Source organism: Scatophagus argus, chromosome 1, assembly GCF_020382885.2.
Source record: "Scatophagus argus isolate fScaArg1 chromosome 1, fScaArg1.pri, whole genome shotgun sequence".
Taxonomy (NCBI): domain Eukaryota; kingdom Metazoa; phylum Chordata; class Actinopteri; family Scatophagidae; genus Scatophagus; species Scatophagus argus.
This window is the reverse complement of record NC_058493.1, coordinates 10,635,432-10,650,223: the sequence shown is the minus strand read 5'-3', so window position 1 is coordinate 10,650,223 and position 14,792 is coordinate 10,635,432. Positions and strand designations below refer to the sequence as shown.

The 14,792-nt window shown below is 41.5% G+C and overlaps 1 protein-coding gene across 3 annotated transcripts in view; it reads left to right on the top strand.

Annotated features, from left to right (window-relative positions):
• Positions 1-2,072: 2,072 nt before the first annotated feature.
• Positions 2,073-14,792, top strand: part of sema4bb (sema domain, immunoglobulin domain (Ig), transmembrane domain (TM) and short cytoplasmic domain, (semaphorin) 4Bb) — a 54,296-nt gene continuing 41,576 nt past the window's right edge. The window contains exon 1 of one of the 3 annotated variants that reach the window (XM_046380219.1): positions 2,073-2,214. The gene's annotated coding sequence lies outside the window, so the exon portion shown is untranslated. The other 2 variants (XM_046380043.1, XM_046380137.1) reach the window with 2 other exon arrangements.

Genomic DNA, 14,792 nt, shown 5'->3' with positions numbered 1-14,792 from the left:
ATATCCAGAATCACATAAAATGATACTGGCAGGAGATGCTAAGTTGGCAGCACCACTAAAAGCTGGTATTACAGCTAATGTGCCTGAAATATTGTAAATAAAGAACAATCAATTATTTCAACTTGGTGGAACCGTTTTTGTTCGTTTCCCCCCTGAGATTTCCCTCTTTACTTCAAAGTATAATAACTGCATTAGTGTTGTATTAACCCATGTCACTGTGCTTGTTATCTCTCAAACAAAGCCCTGCTGCTTCCACTCAGGTAGTATCACACATAATGAAGTTGTGTTCATTCCAATGGAATTGTAGTAATCAGAGGATTCGGTAAAGTAGGTAAAATTAGTCCATGTGAAAGTTTCATGTATTTCAACACTGAGTTTTTATATGCAATTTTGCACTGTTGATGAGCAGCAACGCATCTGGACAATACTGTCCTCTGCAGGGACAGAGAATCAGGGAGTCCAAAGTTTTCATAGATTATTAGCTGCATCTTTTAATTAATCTCCTCTGTCAGAATAGAAACTATTTCACAAAAGAGACATGGTTCACAGAAAGTTATGTATATACTTATTGTTAATAATGTATAATGTAATAATGTATAATTATTATTGTTGTTATTATTACTATTAGTTGTAGTAGTATTCAGTTAAATTGGAACTGACCTAACTAATCTTTGGCAAGCTTGTTTGCTCGAAGACCTTTATTTTATAATGAAACATGTGTTCTGGTGAACAAAATCCCCAGGGTCAGTAAACAAAGCAGTAAGAGAGAGAGAAAACTGAGAGAGACTCCGGAGGCTATTGTGACTGACTCATGCTAGGCTGCCAGACCACCTAGAAAGTTAACATTTGGTTCGACAGCTACATCAGTTCACCAACTAGCCCAATGAGGACTAGTCACTATGTCACCAAGATTCTGGCTTGAGATTAGCTGAATATAGCTGTATCCTGAACCAGACTGCCACACAAAACATGCTGTAAGTCACAATCAAAGCCTGCAGGGCTAAAACCAAACATAGCTTATGGAAATTAATGAGGAGAGCTGGGAGGAAAGACTTCCTTATCTACATGCCTCTGCCACCTGCATACCTCCCACCTCGTTTTCTGCCTGTCTGGTGCCAGATTGGTACAGACAGAGCAAGAAGTGCAAGGATGACCCTGAGCTGTCATTGTTTTCCTACTAACGCTCTTCTTCCTCACTCCCTCCTTCTCTCCTTCCTTCTCACTCTGTTCCTTTTTAGGGATGGCAGGCCGCACAAAGACAGGTGATTTTTGCTATAGGGTAAAAAAATGTGTGAGTGTGTGTATTTTATCTTCCATTTAGAGATGTCCTGTCAAAGCCAGCAGAAAGTGTTTGGAATCACTCACCTGAAATGTCAGTGACTTCCTAACAGGGTGTCCATCAGGGCTTTTTTAAACTGACAAGGGAGCCATTAGCCGGTAGCTCTGTGTGTCCTGTGGTGGGAAGTGGTGGGAAGGGGTGGGTGAGATTTTTTTTTTTTCTTTACAGTGTCCATCTCAAGAAAACTGTATGACATCCATGTATTATGGAGGAAAAGGAAAAGAGAGCATATGGAATGTATCTGTGCATGAAAGCTGTACCTATTGATAGTTACCAGGAGATTAGGGTACATAAAATGTGATGTGATGATAATACGTTCTTGATTATAGCTGTTATGTATGATCTTCTCATATGCAGACACACACACACACACATACACACACACAGGTGCAGCGACCATGACGACATGGCACTGTATGCAGCACGGACACAATCTTTAATCATCCTGTGGCCGGCTGCAGAGGGAGAATATACAATGATGGTGATGCAAACACAAACACAAACACAAGGACACACACACACACACCTTCCCCCACCCGTAACCCACCCCCTGCAAACCCACCATTCCCTAGTCCATGATGTAATGCTATCAGACCCCTCCTCTGCTGTCTCTCCCTCCCTCCGTCTCTCACACACTCCTCCCGCTCTCCTTCTCCTCATTCTATTGGTGGCTCCCGCCTGCATATGCTGGATCAGCTCTGACTCCTCACACACACACGCTCACACACTTGCATGCACACACTCACACACGCACTCACACTCACGCGCTCCCTCTCACACACTCTTACACATACACTACCAGGGGGATTCCTCCGCCACTGCAGCCTCTGCTTGCTCCACCTGGCTCCTATCTTCCGGAGTGGGGGGAAAGCACGGTGAGTCGCTCCTTTCTCGTATGACAGCAGGCGATTGTGGTTCGCTATAAAACAAAAGGATGAAAGGATGCTGGGGGGTTTTCTGTAGAGAGTGACAGACGAACACCGGAGGCATTGCTGCCACCGCAACCTGGGAGGAGAGGCTGGCAGCTGAGTTTGTGCTTTGGAGTAATGAGGTGGTGTGAGGTTGCTCAGTTACTACAGATACCGGTCATCTAGGCGCTGGGTGCCATGGCAATAGATTGCATTCAGTCAGGGTCTTGGCTCATTGTGTGTCTGCGTCCTAGTAAGGTGCTGGAAGCAGTGGTGAGGTGCACGTGTGTGCTTTCAGTGAGATGAGAAATCTGTTTGTATGCATATGTGTGCCGATGGAATTTTGAAGCTTAAATATGCTTCAGGCTGGTGTGTGTTATCTGGTTTCCCCTTTGAAAAATGTCAGTCACTTTGCTTTGAGATAACACACAGGGAAGGAAAAATGATTAGAGGCTGAATCGCATGAATGTAAAGCAACACAGCTACAGCTTTCAGTTCCTGTGACGGTTTCATTTGTTCTGACTCCTTCCCACTGGACAGCGAGAATATACTGGCTACAATAAAGCCCTGACAGTCTCATTATGTACGTATAGATTGTGCCTGTTGTGTCACTGAAAGAAAACAGGGTGTGTGCATATGGTGTGAACTTGTGTGCCTGTGACATTTGGACACTTGCAATGTTCTCTCTGTCTTCTCCTTCCCCATTATGTGCGCTGGGCTCTTTCACTGTAAGGCTGAATGACATTGAGTCTAATAGGAAAAGTAATTCTATTATTGCCTCGGCTTCTGACTGCTAAATGACACATTAATGATAATGGAACTGAGGAATGGAGTCACTGGTGCATTTTTCTTTCTGGGCTGAGGTTGACCAAATGGTATTTTCTGGAGCAATTCACTGCAACCTAACCTTTTACATCCAGTGTGTTGAAATGTTAATATTTTATAATGGTTGGTCTACTTCACATGTGGATACTCTCATAACTAATTCATCTAGCTGTTTTTACCATTTCTGTATCACATGGAGTCATACAGATTTTCCGTTTCAACATAAATGACTAAAATTGGCTCATTTTGAAGTATCTCCATCATCTTTAGTTGATCAGTGCATTGGTGCAATCCACAATTCAAACAAATATCTAGTAAATCTTGAAATAAATGTAATCCATCACCAGCTCTCTGACAGCACACCAAACAATATATTTCATGTGCTAGATAATCTGCATGCCATTTCTCAGTTAAGCAACAAACAATTTGGTTTTGTTATGCTCTTCAGCTTGCTCATTATTATCAATGATTGCAGCCATAACCACATAGAAAAGAAGAAATTCACAAAGATATTTTGAAAGTCAACTGGCCTTGCTCAAATTCTCTGCAGTCCCTAATGGAAGAGCATGTGCAAATATGTTGGTAGATTTTTTTTAAATCGATGATTAGCACATTACACAACTCTTTCTCGAGGCTGTTTAACTCTGACATTCACTCTCTTGGCATTAACGTAAAGTAATTAGTATTGGGGTCCAACAACAAACTACTAAACCAACAGGCCAAGAGAAAGTGCAGCGCATGGGCAGTTCCCATTGGCTGTTCAGGCATTACTTGGGGGTCCTTTAAAGGTTGGTGTGTGGACATGCTGAGATCATTTATTGATTTCTCACTGTTTTAAATCCAATGACAGCCCACTGACCCAAAGACCTTTAAAAGTAAGACTAGGAGTTAATATTGCAGTTAGATGCTGCATTTTGTGAAGCTGGCAGAAAATCGGAATGTTAATTCTCTCCCTGAAGAGGCTTACCTGTCATTCAATCATTCTCTAATTGTAAAGATTCTCTTCGCCCATCTCTTTTGTCACTGTTTCTGACTTTGGAGCTTCCTGTGAACTGAAGTTGAGGATGCCGAGCTTGTGCTGTTGGTACATTAGATCTGCTACAATTTCATGCTGACTGAGCCTGTTAATTCAGTATCCTCCCCTCACTGGTTCTACTGACATCAAACCAATCACCTGAAGGGAATATGAATGTATGTTCTCAAGGTATGAATAGTAAGTAAATTGGGAAAATGAAAAGGTCAATTCAATCAATATTTCATTGACTCTGTCAACTGCGAACCCAATTTGGATCTTCAATACAGACCAGAAAAGGATTCACACAAATCTCTTCTCGGACTTCAGCTGTTTTACTGCACTGACTGCATGTGTGTGCACTGTTCTACATACAGGCCTCTGTGAGCATTGAGCTGTTATTTTCTTTAATCAAAGACTGTAAGAGTTTGATTTTTTTTTTTCCACTGACTCTAAGCAGAGACACCACATGTATTTCTAAGAAAAAAAATGAGACTGTGTGGGGCTTACTTATGGAAAAACCAGATCCATGAACCCAGGACAGTTGCTCTGCTTCTTCCATCCTGAAAACACTGAAGTACTCTTTTTCCGAAGCTGTCAGCACAAAGGCATGCATACTACTTTATCGGGAAAAGATTTTTAATTAAAAATCTTCCTTCATCTAAAATTATTTCGCCTTAATTTGTAGCTACATTTAAAAAAAAAACAATGAATACTTTCAAAGTAAAGAGCCGTGTGTGAAAAAGTATACCTGGTAGTGCAGTTCTTTAACACAGATCATAGGGTTGAGAGAAAGGAAAAATATAAATGATCCTGCAGGATAGCCCGCACTATTATCACAACTAAATACTTGCTTGCTAAATACTCACTAAATACTCACTAATAACGGTTGTTGCATCGCTTTCCACATAGCTGATGGAAGTTTTTGGGGTCTTTTTTACATTCCATAAACCTCTACAGAGCTATGCTGAAAGTGGAGCAGCACCATGTTTTGATTTAATTTCGGGAAAGGATAATAAAAAACCTAATAGATTAACCTGCCATTAGACCTAAGAAACACAGAGGCAGTTTCTTACATTTAATGATATTCCCCTTTAACGCTGTAGCATATCTTTTGTCAAGATTAATAAAATTATTTGTGCTGAAAATTTCACAAAAAAAAAAAAAAAAAAAATTCAAAAACTCATTAATTCATTCCCATTGCCTGGAGGCTCTCCTCCACAGCCCTCCCCCCTCTCGCTGTGCAGCTGTGCAGGACCTTCACCTATGCCCTCCTACTGCGGCAGCCACTGCCTACCAGCTTCAAAAACATGAAGAACAAGCCAGACAAAGGAAATCTATGTGTTGAGCAAACACACACACACACACACCAACGTCTTCATTTAAACTGAACTGGCCGTCACTCAAGCTCTCAGGGGAAAGCCAGACCACATTAATGTGCATTAATCTCATAACATCTCAAAGAATTCGTAATGTTGCATGTCAGCCCTTCCTCTGAGAAGCTGTCAGGCAGCAGATATTGGTTCTTACATGGAAAATAAAGAGGCAACTAAACAGTCCAGCTAGCTAACGCTGTGTGTGCTCATGACATCCAGGCTTCAAGTCCATTTTATAATCTTTGCCACTTCTCAGACATTTTTTCCTTGATGCGTTTTTTTCTGTAACTTAATTGCATGCAGGTGCCGTGAGCAGAAATGCTATTCCCGCCATATCTTCAGATTAATTTTCTTTTGTTAAGTTTGACTAAACTGACCAGACTATTCTCATTATTATTAGTATTTGTCTAACATCAATGTTTGGTCATGCCCATCAGTATCTCATAAATCTGATGTCAGACGCCCAGAATAAGTCAGGAGACATATTGTAAAGATACAGCATAAAAAGAAATTTAAATTACAGACAGTAGGTCGGGGTAGATGGATGGGTCAAGCAAACACTTTCACACAAGAGGACGAGTAAAATTACATAACATGCTGATTTGTATTGGCCCAACTTCTCTCCTTGACCATTCTCACTGCTTACTAAAGTCAGTGTGCTCAGCCTCTCTGTCTCACAACAACCATTTCTCCCATCCATAATGTTAGTGAAGTGATTGTTTTTACTCACAGACTAAACTTGAACTGTAGCAAAGTACAATACATGTTATGAATAGCAGTTGTAAAATTACTGATTTTGAAAAAACACTCAAAAAGTACACAAAAAAGACTTAATTAGAAACATGGGTAGATGTTATCTGTTTCTTCCACCCCTGATCGTAATGTAAATGCTGCTGGTTTTGGACACAGCCTGGGAATCAGAATAGGTTGACCAGACAACTATAAAGAAATGTCATAGAAATTTAATATTGATCACAACATCAAATATAACACACCCCAGAACCTTGCAGGTACAACCAGGGCCTTTTCTTTAGTAGTTTCAGCCACTGGGTCTTCCACCAGTATTTTCTATGATGAGCTGCACTGGCAGGTTAGCGAGGAAACCTCTAAGCTTCAAATTATGTGGGGCAACCACAAAACCTAAAAAACTCACTCTGGGATGATTGAACATGTCAGGAATGAAAAAGCCAATTAAAGTTGATGACATGATTTGCAACTCGTGTTCAATTATTTTTGCTGTCACGATAAACACAGGCCTACTTCTGACGTGTGTGCCTCAGAGAGTGACAGGGAGAGAGCTGCAGGGAAGCATGGAAGACGAAAGAACAGGTCTTGTCTTGTCTTCAATATGGACAGGAGGTGCCATCTGGAGTAGAGTGATTTAGAAGAATCAGTTCCCCTAAATTACAAGAAATAAAACATATTCTCTCACTTACCTCTAGTGGTAGCCATGCAGATAGTTTTGGTTTTATGTGCTCAGTTTTTTGGGTATTTGGCCCTAAGATCTCCGTTTTGATCCCAGTATGGAAGTGAATGGAATTTGTTTGTAGTACTCACAGTGCTGAAAAATTATTTTTAAAAAAAACTCATACGCAATATGCCATTCCATAAAATGGACCGATCACAGCATTTGTGTTGACTATTGGGCAGGCCTGTGGACTGTCCAGAGCAGCAGGGTCAGTGTTTCTGTTGTGGCTTTTTAACTGCGCTTGAGGCTGTATAGGAATGGCTCTGTTGCTCAGCCAGACCAACTGAAAAATCTCAGAAACTATTGGATGGATTGCCATGAAATGTGGCAGACACATTAATGTCCCCCTCAGGATAAATTCTAATAATGTCAATCCTCTGAGTTTTCATCCAGAACCACACTGAGTCCAAATTTCACTTTGTCCAACACTTTGGTTCATAACCAAACACATGTTAAACTAATAACATTCCCATCAGCCTCAGCTGTGATGTAACTATCCCCCAAATCCATACAACATGCTAATTTTATAGTATGTACTTAAACTAATCATTTTAGTGTTCTGTTTTACTATACCACTACTATAACAAAATGCATTCGCATGCATGTGATGTTGCATTTCAATTTAATTGCAAATTCATTGCAAATAAAACTTCACAGTCAAGGAGTAATCTGTAAGGTATGGACAGAATCAACTGGGAGGTGTATACAAGCAGCAAGTTTGCTAGGTTTCACAACCTTTCTTAGCATTTAGTCTAATAAATAAACCAAACAAACTCACACAATGTCAATAAAGTAAATATTCCTGACCTTACTAAACAGAAAAATACACTCATACACCTTCTGAATTCAAGTTCCTCTTGTACCAAACCAAAACGAGCTTAACTGCCTGAATTTTAAAGCACATTTCATTCAAATGAGACATTAATTAAATAAAACTCATCAAAATCGTCTTGGTTTGTCCCTCCACAATTACCTCTGATCTGGTTGAAATAAATCCTCAGCTCAAGATGTGAAAATTTTCTCCCTCTACACACTGTTTTCAGTCGGTCCTGATGCCCAACTCTATCTCACTTCTCTGAAACTTTACTTCACTCTCCTCTACCGGCCTGTGGACTGCATTGAGGGAGAACAGTGATCATCGACATCCATCCATCCATTTTCTATACCGCTTATCGGTCAGGGTCGCGGAGAAACTGGAGCCTATCTCAGCTGACTACAGGCGAGAGGCGGGGTTCACCCTGGACTGGTCGCTAGGTCAATCGCAGGGCCAGTGAGCATCAACTGCATATTCCTTGCTTGAGTGTACATGGTCTGTATGGGTACTTTTCTAGTGTCAGTATGTGAGCTAGTATGGATTTGGAATAGTTTTTGTTTTGTGCCTGTCAAGTGTTAGATTGCAAACATGCTAAACTAAGTTAACGAACATGATAAACATTACACTTAACATTAAGACGATAATATTGTCACTGTGCCGGATTACCATCTTTAGCATTTAGCTCTAAACACAGCCTTTTCCACATGTCATTATGTTTTTTCATAACTTGGCTAAGCTGACTCTCTGAACTGTGTCAGGGTCCAAACTAGTTCATTGACTGACTATAATATAACAAATAAAAGCAAATCTATTACATTTCATTATCTTACATTGTGCGATGGTGGATTCACATTCTTCTCCTCTACTGGGTCAAGAAACACTTGTTTAGGTCGGTTACCCAATTGTGAGGAAAACATATGGTCAAAGTCACAGCACTTGCAGTTTGAGAAGGTATCAAAACGGCAAGTCATGCCTATCTATGATGTACAACCAACTTGTCAAAACAACTCAACTCAGAATCATTTATGGAGGAAGCAAATGGGACATTCTCAGACTGGAGTGCTGCAGCAGTTGAATAGTCATGAATCATCAATGCGGGGAGAGAAGGTCTCCTGTGCAGAGAGAGAGGGTGAGTGAGATGTGAGGACATTTTGGGAACTGTCGGAGCGGGACAAGGTGGGGACACAGGGATGAGTCATAGCGTTTTTAGCTCTGTGGGAGGCACCTGCACCGGGCAGCTCTGACTTCATCACAGATTGCAGGGATGGAGCTTACTGGTCAGGGTGTGCACACCTTGTGCTCAGGGAGTCATGAGTTGACCTTGTTGCATGTCAGCAATCTTTGTCTTCACCCCTCAAACAGATAGCCTATCATGTACATTATGAAACAGATTTGTAACAACAACTGCTTTTCATATAAGTGTAAAGATATTAAAATATGTCTGTCATTATTCACTTTATCACTAACAAGGTTGTGGCCAATCATGGGGGCCTGTTGTATTTTGGGGGTATTTTGAGCACATTTGAATGATGTTTAATGATATTGTTTATAATCACAACAATATGTATTATAATTGCTGCCTTGATCACTAAGTCAGTGATCCATGAACAAGACCCAGCCTCTACAGCCATGCAAGCAGCTCTGAGAGGCTGGACTAATGCACAGCTGTTCTTTGTACTAAATACTAGCATCAGCATGCTAACATGTTGATATTGGATGTTTACCATCTCCACCATCTTAGTTTTACATGCTAACTTTAGCTAATTATCACTGAACACAAAGTACAGCTTCCGCTACTTTTGCAGGCATTTGGTCAGAAACCAAATTGAAAGTTTGACCGGAAGCTGACACTTGATGAAAAGTCAATCTTGTGGCAGGTCCCATTTTTGTTGCCTATGTAGGTTCCTCTAATGAATGATGAATGATGATTAGGTGACATCTCTACAATTGTATTTGGGCCTTTTTTTTTTATCTCAGTGGCATAAGCTTGGCTCTCCTTTGTGGCTACTTAGAGCTTGCTGAGTGGGTAAACTGACAAAATGTTTAGGTGAGTGTCCAAATCTGGTGTTGTGTATTACTGAAAGAGCCTGTCATATACTTAACCCCAATAAAAGCTCTAGGGGTGGTCATGACCTTAATATGAATGGCTTCTGTATGCTCCCCGGTGCGTTCGCGTGCCACAACAAAGGGATGTTATTTGAGTGCAGCGGCAGATTAAGAGTGATGTGGTCAACAATTGAGCTTTTGTGAAATGCAACCTTCAAGACTTGAAAACTGCACTGATTGATGATTTTTCCTCTAAGTCAGAAACAATTTCTTCAAAGTGTAAATAGCTCCAAATAAACCCTGGTGTGCTCATTAACAGGAGGCCACTTAATTCTTATCAAAATACTTCACTTACAGCTGCAGAATTACGGCATCTTGTTACTGCATCTTCACTTTCCGAGTGCCAGTGTGTGAGGGATTCTTGGCACATGTAGTTTTTCTCTTTTCTTCAGTGAGTGCTAATTTGTACTCATAATTATTTTAATCCATTTGTTTTTGGAGCATTCAGTCTCGTTTTCTGTAACTCATAACTTGACGTAGCTTAATGCATTCATACATTATTGTACCATCTATCACATGCAGAACAAACAGAAAAGTAATAGAGAAAATTCTGCCCATTTTTAAATGGAATCCATACTGCTGAGTGGTCCACCCACCCCCTGTTGTTGCAAGCCCGACTTTTGCATAAGGTGGATGATTTTAATCATCTCAGAAGTAATCCTTGATTGAATTTGGGGGGATTACTGAGGACATGGCAGATAAAGGAGAGCAACTTTGATTTGGTGCCTGTCTATCAGAAAACACACAATAGAGAGAGATTGTTGATAATAAGAAGAAGAAAAATAAGACAAGAATAACAGGCGGAGGAAGCAAGAGGAAAGCACAGACTTTGACCTAAGTTTAACCCCCACCTGCCACATTTTCTTTCGGTGCAGGGACACTGGTCTTTGTCTATGGCACAGTCACGCAAAACCAGAGAATGTCAGCAGACTGGGCTCTTTGCTGCTGGCTCTTTGGTTGGTTACCGTCATCACATTTCTTGGTGTTAACAGTCTAATTATCAATTTTCTCCCTTGCCAGTGTGAAAAGTGGCTTTGTGTTGTGCACGAGGTAAAGATAAATTTGAATGGATGTCCAGAGCAGAGCAGAAGCAGCAGCCATACTGTTGTTTTGAGGTTTTCGACAAAAACTACTGTCCACAGTTCTTTTTATTCTTTTCCAGGGGCAAAAAGAAGATTACATGAATGGCTGAGTCTGGTTGTGTTCAGGTCTTTGCCTTTGTACATAATCCCCTGTAATTCTCTTTGTGGTAGACGCTCTCAGTTGTCATTCATTGTTTGACGGCTGCAGGGTAGCCCTGAAAAGAGAGAGAAAGAGGAACTCTGATACCCAAGACAACAGAGCAGAAAAACTTTCTCTCAGCAAAGAAATCACTGTCAGAATCTGAGAAAAGATGCTATAAGATTTGAGTCTCTTCTCTTACTGCAAAACATATTTTATATATACTTCAGGATATGTTTCAGATAGATGAGTTTTGAATCAGTCCACTATATATTGCCGATAACTCACTCTATATTTGCACAGATTACATGCATTACTTTCGAAATGTCTCTATTTTTGGCAACACTTTGCATAATTTGTCTGAACACTTGTTGGCAGGGCCATGCAGAGGAAGTTAGAGGGGCCCAAATTCATAAAATGGTTCACACACTGCTGCCTGACACTTAATTAATGACACGTGCAAAGAGATGAAGTGTATTTCAGTAAACTGTCCTCATTTTAACCAGCCCAACTCTTACCAAGCCCTCTGTTTTCTGTGCTGCAGCATCTTGCTTGGGCTTATATAGCCTACTTCTTGCTCCCTGAACTAGCAAGACAAAAACAAACATCCTCCCTTACCCTCTCTGTGCCAATCACAGACATACTATCTCACAAATCACTGTCACAGGTAGCTGAAAGGACTGACTTCACAGCTTCTAAGAATATAACATGTTCACTGACATCCAGGAAATCTCAGCAACTGCAATAAATATTGATTTTTATCTGAGCTGAATTCTTAAACACTAACATATCACACAGTCCATTAAAATATCAGTCTAAAATGAAAATGCTTGGATGTTCATGTGGTACATGTTGTTTGACCACATACCTAATGTCTTCCTCAAAGTAGGCTAACTCGTCACACTGACTGACTCACACTGACTGCTGAGTGCTTGTGTTCACATGAGTGCCTTCTTTCACCATAGAAAGTCTAGATGCCCCACTGTGCCGGTGTGGCATCACCCATTAGCACCCTGATATTTTTATCCAATCAATACATCTGTTCAGTAAGACAGGCTGCGTACAAAAGGGAATTTATCGATTTATTTAAAAATAAATGTCCTAGAAAAAGGGCACTTTCTCTATCGCTCCACATGTGTGGATAGAGGCCTTTTGGACAACCAGAGAGAACGTGGATAGAGGCCTTTTGGACAACCAGAGAGAACGTGGATAGAGGCCTTTTGGACAACCAGAGAGAACGTGGATAGAGGCCTTTTGGACAACTATCCACATGTGCCTTGTGGTGGAACATACAGTATAACCCTATGCACCCCACAGCAGTCAGGGGACACTCTTTCATTTAGTGTAAAACAGCTATGTTGCTGTATACAAAAACAAATCAGAATCTGAACGTTTACATCTGAGCTACTATTTTTCCAAGATTACAATCTTTTCATGATTTCCTGCAGCCCTCTAAAACCAATAACTTGATAAAATAAATGTCTGCATTTTGACTTGTAGGCATCTTTTAGATTTTTAGCGAGGAAAACTATTTAATATGAAAGTTGGATGATAATCTCTTGCTCTAGTTAGTCAGTAGTGCTGTCTGCAGGACATGACTGATGACTGTGCTGCAGGCAGCCAGCGTGTGCTGTGGGAGGAGCTAAAGTTTACAAGCCTGAAAGCGACCAGCCCTCAGTTTGTACGGAGGATGGACCTCGCGGACACGCTAACGAACGGACCTTTAAACGCACTCGAGCTCCAGCGCACTTTACGGATCTGGTATTTCCTTCAGTTTTTCGACTGTTTTTTTTTCCAGCGACTGTGAAGCCCTGAGCTGGGACTGAGTGTGGGGTTTTTTTCCTGCGTTGCAGCTCGTGAATGGTAAGGTCTTTTTGTGCCCGCTCGATGCTCGTTTGTTTTCAGGTTAAACACCTTCTCACGTTTAGACGGAGAGAAGCGCTGTGGAACCTCATCTAAACCTACGACGTGTGTGTGTTTGAAGGAGAAAACACACTCTGTGGACCTCTTTAGCCCGGCATGAATGTACATTTTAAGTATTAAAGTTAAACACTTTGTGCCAAGACGGGATATGAAAAGCTTACATGAAAGTGTTGGTGCTTTGCCTGGTGATGATCAATATTTTTTCTTTTTTTTTTGCGGTCTTGCTCACCTCCGAATTGCTTTCATGTAATTTCAGTCAGGGATGTGGTGGTGAGGTTCTCGTGCACATTTTGCGTGCCTCTTTAAAATCCCCAAAGTATCATTTATAAATCTGAATTAACACTAATTAAATAGCAGTATTGCTGTAAAGCAGAGGAAGTCTGATGGACCGGCTCCTCTGTTTTCTATCTATACATGTGGGTAAGCAGCTGCTACACGCACCCACCCCACACCCACACCCCCCTGCTAAAAAAAAAAACAAAAAGGTGTTGCATTGGCTCTGCTCTGTTTCACCAGACACATTGGCAGAAATGGTGCTGCTGGGCTCTGATTGATCATCCAGGTCTGTTAACACCACGTGGAGCGTTTTGGAATTGATTCTGTCCAGCTTCATACCTGCTCACTGCCACCTCGCTTGTTTCCTGTTATTCTCTTCCAAACAGCTGTCTCTTCTTGTCTTTTCTGGCACTTTGTAGTGTGTTGACTTACTTCCCATGCCAGTGAGAGCCAAAGCTTAGTTCAGTGTTTAGATGGTGCTAATGTGCTTTGTTGGAATCTGACTGTAAATGACTGGTGAAGAAGTCTCTCCCCTTTGGGCCTCTGCTGCTGCTCTGACTTTATCAGTAGCACTTATAACACTGACAGCCTCTCTGCCCTCTTACTGTCAACAAAGCTGCAGAAACCTGTGTCTTGTGTGCTCCCCCCATCATCCCTCTTTGAAAAACACACAGGCATACACAGACCCCCACCCACCCAATCATGCACACATTCACACACTCAAAACAAACATGCAGACTCCACCCACCGTAGCAGCTTCAGAGGAATGGTCAGCATGTGGAGAGGTTGTGGTAAAAGAGTTGGAAGGGAAGTGGAAACTGGGGAGGGGAGTCGCTGCTGCTTTTAACGCCCAAAAAGTTAGTGATATACAGTGTCCAGAGGGACTGGAAGTGCTCAGTACAAGCTGATGGGAACTTGTGTGTTCATGGGTCCCCGTGCAGCCTTTCATACAGTGCTGAGACGTGGGAAAACAGTCATTTCACTGAGCCGAAGCCAGACTGCACCCAGGATGAGGTAGGCATGAAGCCGTGAAGTGGTGCCCGTTCATCAGCTGAGTTGAGTTAGTGCAGATGAGTTCAAAACGAATTTGTTTTCCATCGCAGTAAAAAGAGCAGGGCGTTTAAATCCCATGCAGGTTTTGTTTTCTGTGAGGCCAGAACATTTGGCTGGGGAGGGGCATCGGTTTGAGGAATTTGAAAGAATTCTCGTAGCATTAGTGCAACCTAAACTGTGAAAAGTCACACTTTTCCTTTACACATGGACGTTGAGGCTTAATGGTTCACATTTGCATTCACCAAAACCTGGCAGAAGCTCTCCCTACTGACTGTCTCTGCTGTGTCTACGCATAGCTTTGTCTTCCATTTGCAAGGCCATTCATATTCAGTATGACTTGTGGGTCCTGTAGAAACGCTGGCCAGGCCCTGCAGGGGTGTTGGGCCAAAGGAGTATTCTGAATGCAGGTGATGTCCCACTGGAGACTATGCAGATGAACCAGATATTCATTTCCCTGTTATTTGACTTTTC